The sequence below is a fragment of the Macadamia integrifolia genome, chromosome 4, assembly GCF_013358625.1.
Source record: "Macadamia integrifolia cultivar HAES 741 chromosome 4, SCU_Mint_v3, whole genome shotgun sequence".
Taxonomy (NCBI): Eukaryota; Viridiplantae; Streptophyta; class Magnoliopsida; order Proteales; family Proteaceae; genus Macadamia; species Macadamia integrifolia.
In genome coordinates, this window is record NC_056560.1 from 33,464,007 (window position 1) to 33,474,263 (window position 10,257).

Consider the following 10,257-nt stretch of genomic DNA (forward strand, 5'->3'; position numbering starts at 1 on the left):
TCCTAAGGAGAAAACGAAGGATGACACAGTCTAAACACATTGTCAGGTTTTGCCCATTTTTTTTTCTTAAATATTGATATCGAAACTAATATGAGTGTCGATCCTATTGGACAATTTTACTTATTGTTTCAAAGCGGCAGTGAAACCTCAAACATACTTTTCACCTTGCAAAGTTAACTTCTAGTAAATGTGAGCTTAACTCACCATATTCTCATCAATTGCAAATATTGTAAGCTAGCAAGCTCCCGAACCCTCCAAATGCCCAGGGAGCGGTACGTACTCATCATTCCTTTAATTTTATATATATATATATATATATATATATATATAACATCATCACCTATTTTTCATCATCACAACATCATTACTTTACCATATCTCCGTGGCCTATAGGGGGAATAATCATTTCTCATTTTTTGTTCCCATATTCAAATCTATGTAGGGGATGTTCTAAGGATGCTGCTTTGATTACTGTTTTTATTTTTATTTTTATTTTTATTTTTTTTAGACTTTATTAAATCCTTGTAGTCGATCCTATCAAGTTGGGATAAGATTATGGTTTTTGTATTGTTGTTGCTTCAAATCTTTCTTCATCATCATCACTTCTACCGACACCCATTCCCTCACTACAGACCCTCCTACTTCCATTCCTATCCCTATTGATCCTAGCTCTGATTTCAGTGGCCGTGGATGTTTATATTTTCCTATTATTTGATAGCATTTTTTGTTGTACATGATTATATGATAAGAATATATGAACATTGATAGAATGGGAGAATCTAACCATATGATACGGTGGAGTCGTCCATGCGTACCAAGGATATCAATAATCAAGAACCCTCACTATTTCAAGAAAACATTCTAAATTTTGAAATGAATGTTGTTTTCAAGTTTTTTATAAATATTCAGTAAAACATTTCTCTTTTTTAATTATATATATATATATATATATATTTTTTTTCTTATTTTCTTTTATGGGTTCAAACAAAACATACTTCCATTTGGTAGCAAAGAAAATGAGATGTAGATATGTCTACTTATTGTGAAATTCAACAAAAGAAACAGAAAAAAGAGTAGTTATCCATGATTCCATATAAAACGCATGCCATGGTTTCAACGCCATTTCTCTTTCGTCCATGCATTCATATATATCACTCGTAATCTTGAATTTAAAGGTCTGCTTTACTATGTTTTACCTTTGTCTACATTGACATGCTTCATCACGCAGTGTTGGACATTTTAGCGAGAGAGAGAGAGAGAGAGAGTCTGCCCCTATGGTAAGAAATCCATGATATTTCTTGATTGGTCTCCCATACCTTCTGCACAACATCTAAATCCTTAGTTAAGGGATTCTCTCTTGACCATGGGTGAAGGAAATTTGCCCTTTTTTTTTTTTTTTTAATGTTCTATATGTCTTGTTCAATGTAGTAGAGAAGAAAAACAAATTGGATTTACCAAACATATTTTTGTTCTCCTTTTTGTGTATTCATGTAAAAAAAAGAACGTAATCTAATTAACCTAGCTTTCAAAATACAATAATCACAGTTGCATATATGAGAGCATTGAAGTTTCATCTTCAAATGGGTCATAGTATATTTATCCTGTTTGGATCCAATTCTATGTGGTTTACATGAAAAAGTTAGTGAGAGAGTGCTATAAAAAAAACTAAAGTGAGGGGAAGAGGTATCCCTCGACGTGGAAACATACAAAGGGTTTTTAATTTGGAGATATTAGGTCTTTCCTAGCACGGAAAAGCCAAAAAAATTGGGGGTAGATGTTGCTCGAAACATACAAAGGGTATTTTATATAAAGGGATTATGATCCTCTCCAACACCAAAAAAACCAAAAGTTAAAAAAGGAGAGATAAAGATAAATAAATAAATAATTTTCTTGCATTGTAGAAACATACAAAAAGGTATTTATAACATGGAGGGATTGGGATCCTCACTGGTCCTCTTCCAACACCCTGGGCTAGAGAGGATCCAAATCCAAGAGAATGTGGGATTCACGGCATGGAATGTGAAATGGAATCTACTAATGTTATGGGAATTTTCACCCAAAAAATTAGTTATCAAGGTCAGTTTATGAGCGCCTCGACTAATTCTCGGGAAGACTAGCACCATAACTCACCGCTACAATCTCCACCATGTTCATAAGCCTATCCACACAATCCCCAATTCACTTTAACCATCTAGACAAGGCGCAGAAAAGTCATTAAATTAACAATTGCAATTAATAATTTTCTTAGTAAATTATCATGGGACAATTAAGTAGAAATGTTGAGACCACTTGAGAGAGTCATGGAAAACAAACCATGTGCACTTTCAGGATTATTATATCACTATTTGTTTGTGGCCAAATTTGAGCCGAGGTTGGAATGTTTGTTTGCTACGTACTTACATAAGCATGGGAAATGTTCAGGAGAGGCTTCCACAGAATTTCCTTCCATGAAGGAAAAATGATCAACTCACCATCATGGTTTAAGGAATTGGATTGGCTTAAATAAATCGTACTGAAATAGAATTGGCCTTGATCGATATCACATTAGTAAATTAATATGGACAAAGGGTAAAACAATTAAAAGATATATTTTTTTAATTAAATTTTCTGGTATTAATTTTTGTGGGATCGAGATCAATTTGGATTAAATCGATACTGGCCTTGATCAATCTCGACCCTGATTCTGTCTATTCAAACCTTGCTCACCATGGGTGATTCATCAAATGAATTCTATAAACAATAATAAGGATTATGAGGGGAAAAAAATATTCTTTTTGATTTGAGTGTTGATATCGATTTGGGTTTGGTTTTTGTGGCGCGATCTAATTTTTGATCGGTTCCATAATACTCCAATCCAAAATCAATAAAAAATCAATTCGATTTGGATTTTTCGGTGGGTTCACCGGTTCGGAGTAGGAATAGCTGGGGTCTTGCCTTAAGCTAAGGCATGTGTGTGACATGTGATCATAATAAGCATCTCATTCCCTACCGCCAATCAAACACCGTCTTCATTAGATAATCATAAATCTCAAAACCATAGCTAGAATTTTATAAACTGCTTCTTATTGGGTCCCAGTTTGACGCAGTCTTCTCACTCCCCCATATAATCCTTCTCCAAATAAGGACGCAATGCCCTAAAATATATAGACCACCCATCAACCAGTTTTGCTCACAGGGTCACTGGTTCAACGAGCCAACAAAACCACTTAATTCTATCAATAACACTTTTCTAGAAGGCAAAGGGTGACCTCATTCCTTTCAGGATTTTTCAGTGTAAAAATCTTCAGCTACACTAGTGCAGTGAGGATTTGAACGGCTGAGAGCATCTTAGGATGTGTGTTCGAGTGTTCCCACCATTGAAACTATTCTTGGAGTTTCATTCACCCGATAGAATTGGTGGATCAAGATATTCTCTCTTCACAGTGGGTGATGGAAAACTTACTCCTTCCTAAAATACAATGAAGATACTAAAGGAATCAAGCCAATCGTATTGGTGACTGAGTCACTGGTTCAAGTGGGTGATCTTGATCATCGTCTGAATACTACTTGATAATTTTAAAATTTTGGTGACAAAAAGAGCAATTCACGAAAGTGCACGAGACAAGGCTTTTAGTGACTGTGTTTTTCTAGGTGTGAGGGTGAGGGTTTTATCTATATAAGGGTATCAAAAGTTGGCCCGCACTAGTAGGCTTGACTTGAACCAACCGGTTAAAGTTCAAGATCGATCCAATCGATTACTAAGCATGTCGAACTCAAGCATCGACCGATTAATAATTGGGCATTTTGAATGCAACGTAGTGGCTCAATGGTTGCATTATTTCATCGATCAAATATTGTAACCAACCAGCAACCGACCATTTATAACTTGATTAGCCAATTCAAGCTTGATTAACCCATTTAAAGCTTCAAAGCTTGTTTATGATCTGTTTAAGGATCATTTATAGCCCAATTAATCAATTAGCCCTTTTAAAGTTCGATTATGAATCATAAATGACTGTTCGAATAAAAATGTGTCCATGCTTCAACGTAAAAAGCTCAATTACCTAAACTAGATAAAAAAAAATAGGAAACCTTAAATTAATGAAAACCAATTTGAGTCGGCCAAAATCAAGAGCTTACTGATTGACACCGTTGACTCCTTTAGGCTACGTTTGGTTGCAAGGGAATTGGGAAAGGAAAGGGAAGGGAAGTGAAGTGAAGGGAAGGGAAGTAAAGGGAAGGGAAGGGATTTTTTTTCCCCTTTTGAGTTGATTGGTTGCAACAAAAGTGAAGTGAAATTACTGTTTCTTGCAACTTCCATAGCATAATCTTATATTGAAACTCAGATGAAGAGTTTAATTACATATACCAATCATGGAATACAAATCCAGAAATTTGGGTCTCAATCTCACAACAACAAAAATCTCCCAACATAATCATAATAAATGTCCGGAGAAAATGAATTTCTGAGTGAAGAGAGAGAGATCGTCTGAAGCACATCTCTTGCTTGTGGCCTTGAGTGAAGAGAGAGAGATCGTCTAAGATGAGAGTTGCAAGCAGGATGAGAGAGAGAGATCGTCTGCCATGAGCAGGGTGAGAGTCACGAGAGAGAGAGAGAGAGAGAGAGAGAGAGAGAGAGAGAGAGAGAGAGAGTTTTATTTTTTCTTCCTATTTTGGTGGGGAAATAAAAAGGGAAATTTTATTGTATAAGTGAAATTGGTTTTACGTGTAAAATATATTTTCGTTGTAATCAAACATCTAAAATTTATTTCTCATGGGAAAAATTTTTCACTTTACATAAAAAATTTGCATTCTCCTTACGACCAAACAAAGCCTTAATCAGTACCCAATTTGAGTGAGAGAGAGAGAGAGAGAGAGAGAGAGAGAGAGAGAGAGAGAGAGAGAGGATGTAGAGATGAATCCATATGCGACGCGGTGGGTGACATTGCGGGTAAGGGTGTTAATCGGTTCGATTTTGGTTTAAATGATGCGGATCGATTCGATTCATATTTATTTGACTAAAACCATAACCGCACCATTTACTAAACAGTTCTACTTTCTGAAACCGTGACTGTTTAGTAAACGGTTTTGGTTTCCACGGTTTTTAAACAGTGTCAGTTTCATGGTTTTAAACGGTTTCGATTTCGATTTATTCCATACGGTTTGTAAAACGGTTCACAATTGGTTTGTTATAACTTGCAACTATCTCTAAACTGAAGATCATAAACTTATCAAAAAATAATTGGCAACCACAAATAATAGATTCTATATTAACGATGGTATGTCTTAATTTGATAATCTAGTGCTATTTCTTTGACATTCTCAAACATTTAGAACTATGTCATACAACATCCAAATCTAGCATTCTACAACATAAAATATTAAAATGACAGGTGGTTCAGCCAAAACACCCCATCTATGATAACATAATAACGTAGTAACATATATGGATTATAAGTTCATGATCTAAAGCCTAAACTTGAATTGAATTGCAATAAATCATACCAAAGCAAGATGGACACTTAATTTAGTTATTAATTGTTATATGGATTACTGTCCCTTCTTTATTTAATTGTTATACGGATTAATCGGGTCGATTTAAACGATTTAAACGGTTTTAAACGGTTCGATTTAAATGGTTTTAATTCGGTTTGAAACCAACGGGTTCCGTGGTTTAAACCGACTCGACCCATTTAACTAATCGGCTTGAAACTTGAAACTATAATCACACCATTTAGTAAACGATTTTACGATTTCAATGGATCGGTTCAATTTCGATAAACGGTTTCCGTTATAAATTCACATCCTTAATTGCGGGTATGATTGTGTAACGTCCGACAGAGGTTCTGGAGATTATCGTGTTGGAACAAGTAACATGGAAAGGTTAGTTAGAGAGAGAGAGAGAGAGAGAGAGAGAGAGAGAGAGAGAGAGAGAGAGAGATTCACTTGATTTGGACGACATTTTCTGCACATCCTCACGTGGAACCGTGAAATCCTCCCAACATCCATTTAATAAATCCCGCTGTGGGCCTCTTGGTCCATTAGCCCAAGGCCCACATGGGCACAGCCACACGCACATCCTATCCATTCTCATTCATTACTTGATTGCAGCTGTTCGGCGTATTCCCTCGATTTCAGCATTAATTATTTGCTCAATCTTCAATGCTCAGACCCTCAGATCATGCCTTTCATCTAAAATATTATTCCCTTTTGGGATTAAATAAGATAAGGGTTCTTGAGCAAGCAAGATAGAGTTGCATCAAAAAACGATATCATATATAGTAGCGTAGCAAAGCAGAAGTGTTAATGTACCTACCTTGGTGGTTCAGTGAATCTTTTTCCAATGACATAAATAAAAAACTCTAAATTTAAATGCAGAGAGTCATCAATTACTTACAGTCTCCCATCTTTTATTCTTCAAGATTTTTAATGCTTTACCATTATAAGAAAAGGTTTATATATATGACCTTATAGAATAAAATGTATTTGTATATATATGCGATCTTATCTTTTATCTTTACATAAGACGGTTGGTTGTAACTCAAAAAATAAAAAATGATTAGTATAAATTGAGTTTTCCTTCAGCCATGGTAGAGAAGAAAGTCCAATCATCTAATAGGTAAAAGAGAGTTTAAATAGAGAGTGGAAGGGTGATGTGAACCAAAAGGATTAATCACAATTCACAAAGTCACTTTGATCCCGGAGGAGGAAAATTTTTTTTATTTTTAGTACAATGTTTGTCCAATCTTGAGGAAGGAAAAATCATTGAGAGGTTTTCCAATTTTTATACTTCTAAATTATTGTTTCAATTATTCACTTTGCCTATGTTATACACAGCTAAACCTAACATGTAAAATGGGTGCATAAGGATTTTTTATTTTTTATTTTTTATTTTTTGGTGAAAGAGAAATTTATGTGGGTGCATAAGGATGTTGTGCTCAGCCTAAAATTCAATGATGAAGTTGAGATGTACCAGAGATTCCTAGAGCATTACCATTAGAGAAGCTTTTTTGACCAGTTGGGAAGAACAAGAAAACAGCAGTCACGACTCACAATGCTCTTTGATCTTTATTTTTTCGTCCTCTTCTTTCTTCTAATAATTAGAAAAGTGTTTTTTTATTTTTTTAAGAAAATTACAAGATCAATCAAATTATCCACTCTGAATTTATCTTTACCAAATTACCCACTCTTGAATTTGACTTTACAAAACTAACCAAAACAGTATCCTATTCTTATCCTCTTTTTTTTTTTTGACATTTTTAACCCTTACCTCCACTGCCCTTTCTCCTGTCCCTGATTCGTTGGTCAGCCTTGCAACCCTATGGTGTTGGTGTCGGAGGAGAAGTTGGTACCAAATGAAACGGTGGATGCCGCGGAGGAGACTAGAAATTGATAGAGGGTCGGAGTGCTGGAGAATCGATTTTGGGAAAGGGAGAGTTGGATCCTCCACTTTCAAGGGATGGGGCTGGTGTTGGGCGATGAAGAAGAAACGGTAATCAAGCCCCACCGTCCGTCGCATTTCCTCCCTCCCCCACCTAGGGTTGACAAAATCTGAGGCTGCCTTCGGCATGAACGACATCCAGTACCTTCTTCTAAGATTTAGTTTGCTCACCTTTTATCCCTTGAACATTCAGGAACCTAGTCTGCAATCCTCATGCCCCCACACCAGGGTTGACAAAATCTGAGGCTGCCTTCAGCATGAACGACATCCAGTACTTTCTTCCAAGATTTGTTTTGCTCACCTGTGTAGATCCCTGGAACATGCGGGAACCTGGTCACAACCCATTCACACCACTTTCCAATGTTTGACTTCATAATTCAATAATCACTAAATTTATTGAGTACTGAAAAATCGGTTAATTTCATCCTTTGGGTACTGAAAAATCTAGAATTATTGAGATGATATACAGTAGCAAAGAATTGGTTGATGATCATAATGAAGATAAGGAAATTACCCACTAGCAGTAGATGGTGGTGCCATCGGTGATGAAGAACTAGAGTTCGTGCCAACAAAGCAATTCGGAGCTTTTCAAAGGTGAAAATCACAACATATCGTGATTCCCACATCGGGGTTTGTTTGAAGCAAGGAGGAAGAAGGCGTGGCAGCAAACAGGATTGTAACGTGGCCGGAGAGGATAGTCATCGGGTCTACCGTCAACTAGCAGGAGCGGGGATGGGGTCGCAGGGGAAGGACGGGCTGGGAAGATGGGTAGGTGTAGGATCAGGGGTAAAAATGTCAAATAATGTAGGTAAAGGCGAGAGAGAGACACTGTAGTGGGTAGCTTTGTAAACCCAAAACTCCATGTTGATAATTTTGTATAGGTAAACTCAAAAGTAGGTAATGTTGTAATTTTCCCTTTTTTTTTTTAGGAGGGGGGGGGGTGTGTTGGGGTGTATATAGTTTGACACCATGAAACGATTTTGTAAATCAGATTTAACACCGTGGATCCCGAGATGGAAGATGCATCGTCACAAGTGTCCAACCCCTATCAAGGTCGATCTCTCTCTCTGTAGAATGCATTCTAGACCTATAATCTATGTCAATATTGCATACCAAACAGCCCTGTTCCCATAAAACATGTTCTAAAGAATTTATAATTCGAGATTGCAGATGCTCTTATGAATCCAAAGATCGAAATGGAGAACACCATTCGTATCCCAAAGATTTAGGCTTCCATGTGACAGTAATACTTCGCAACCTCATCCTACTTAGATGTAAAGTCAGTCAACTCATCATCTTAAATATATGGTGTTAGAGAAATGCTGGACTGTTGGGATGTAACCACGGATTCCGATCAGACGAACTTATATGCTACATTTCGAAGCCAAAACAATATATATATATATATATATATACAAACTCATCATTGATTCATCATCATTAGTTTTGTCTTATTTTCTTTTCTTACCTTCCAAACGTAGTTCTAAGGATTCCAAATTTCATCGCAGTGAAAGCAAGAATATTCCAAATCTTCAAAATCATAAATCTAGATAAGATTTTGAAAACCCCATTACTTAGGTTTTATTTCCCATGGATATTGTGAATTGGTATGCTTGAATTCAAAGACAGTGAACATGACTATAAAAGAAGTGAAGTCAGCCACTGTGGATTTATGTCCCTTAAAGTGAAGCTGTAAAGATTTTTTTAAGTTCAAGGACTGTAGATGCTCCCACCTTAATAACATGAATCCAAGGATTGAAAGAGAGAACATCATCTATCAAAAATATCTAGGCTTCCATTTAACAACACTAAAGCAGACTAACCAAGTTTCTAAGATTCTGATATTTTCTCATGCAAGCTTCCAAAACCCAGGACAGGTATATGCGTCTCACAAAAGAAGAATCTATTAATCCCACTGCCTTCATTTCAGAATCAAAAGAATGGAGCTGAAAAAGAGTTGAATTCTAGAAATTATTGGATCACAAATATTCAAAGTATAACTCAAAGCAAAGCTGGAATACTGCTGCAATTTTGACGCTGAGAACTTGCAACATTGGGAACAGGGCATTCCTTTCACCTGAAGCACCTCTAGGAGGTGTCTGAAGGATGGGGTACTTGATTCTGTCAACTCCCTCAAATGATCGTAGTATCCCAAATGATTGTAGTTTTTGATAATAGCCAATGATGGTCACTTCAATTTCTTTTTTTTTTTTGGTAGAAGATTGTCACTTCAATTTCAGTACTTGACATTTCGTAAGAGTAAAGCATAACATATGAAAACAAAATGCATGAACCAGAAACATGGTTATATAGCAGTTTCCACTAACAATAAATATGATTGCAACAATCAGCATCAACTGGTCTTGTAGGTGCAATTGTGTATAATAATAGCAGGAAAATCAGTATCTAATTTTAGCTGATGAACCTTCTTCCCCAGTTTCTCCTAGACCAAATTCAACTCAGATATATATATTATGGAGACTGATCAAAGTTCACACCAAGATAACATCCATGAGAATTGTAGATTGTGGGTTAATTCAGAACAAAAAATAAGAAAAAGAAGGAAACGGATAACACTTTGTGACCGATGTAGTAGGACTTTTTGGCCATATTCCATTCAATTGACACTAAAAAACTGTTGCAGAGCAAATAGCCATTGGGCAGCCAAAGGGAGTCTACCTGGTATAGAGCAGAAGGCAGGGACCACGAAGAAAGGAAAACACTAGCAAATTTCTTTCTTTCCTTATAGTAGGGTATACATAAATGACAAACAACAAGCAGCAAAGAAACACATATATTTTGGTAATACTTACATTCCACCATTCCTTTTTTTTTTT

At 36.2% G+C, this 10,257-nt stretch overlaps 1 long non-coding RNA gene across 1 annotated transcript; it reads right to left on the reverse strand.

Moving 5' to 3' along the window:
* Positions 1 to 7,025: 7,025 nt before the first annotated feature.
* LOC122076161 lies at positions 7,026 to 10,251 on the reverse strand. Its single transcript, XR_006139452.1, has 2 exons — positions 7,935 to 10,251; positions 7,026 to 7,733 (listed from the first exon to the last, which is right to left on the reverse strand). It is a non-coding gene; the product is annotated as an uncharacterized LOC122076161 (long non-coding RNA).
* Between the last annotated feature and the right edge of the window lie 6 nt (positions 10,252 to 10,257).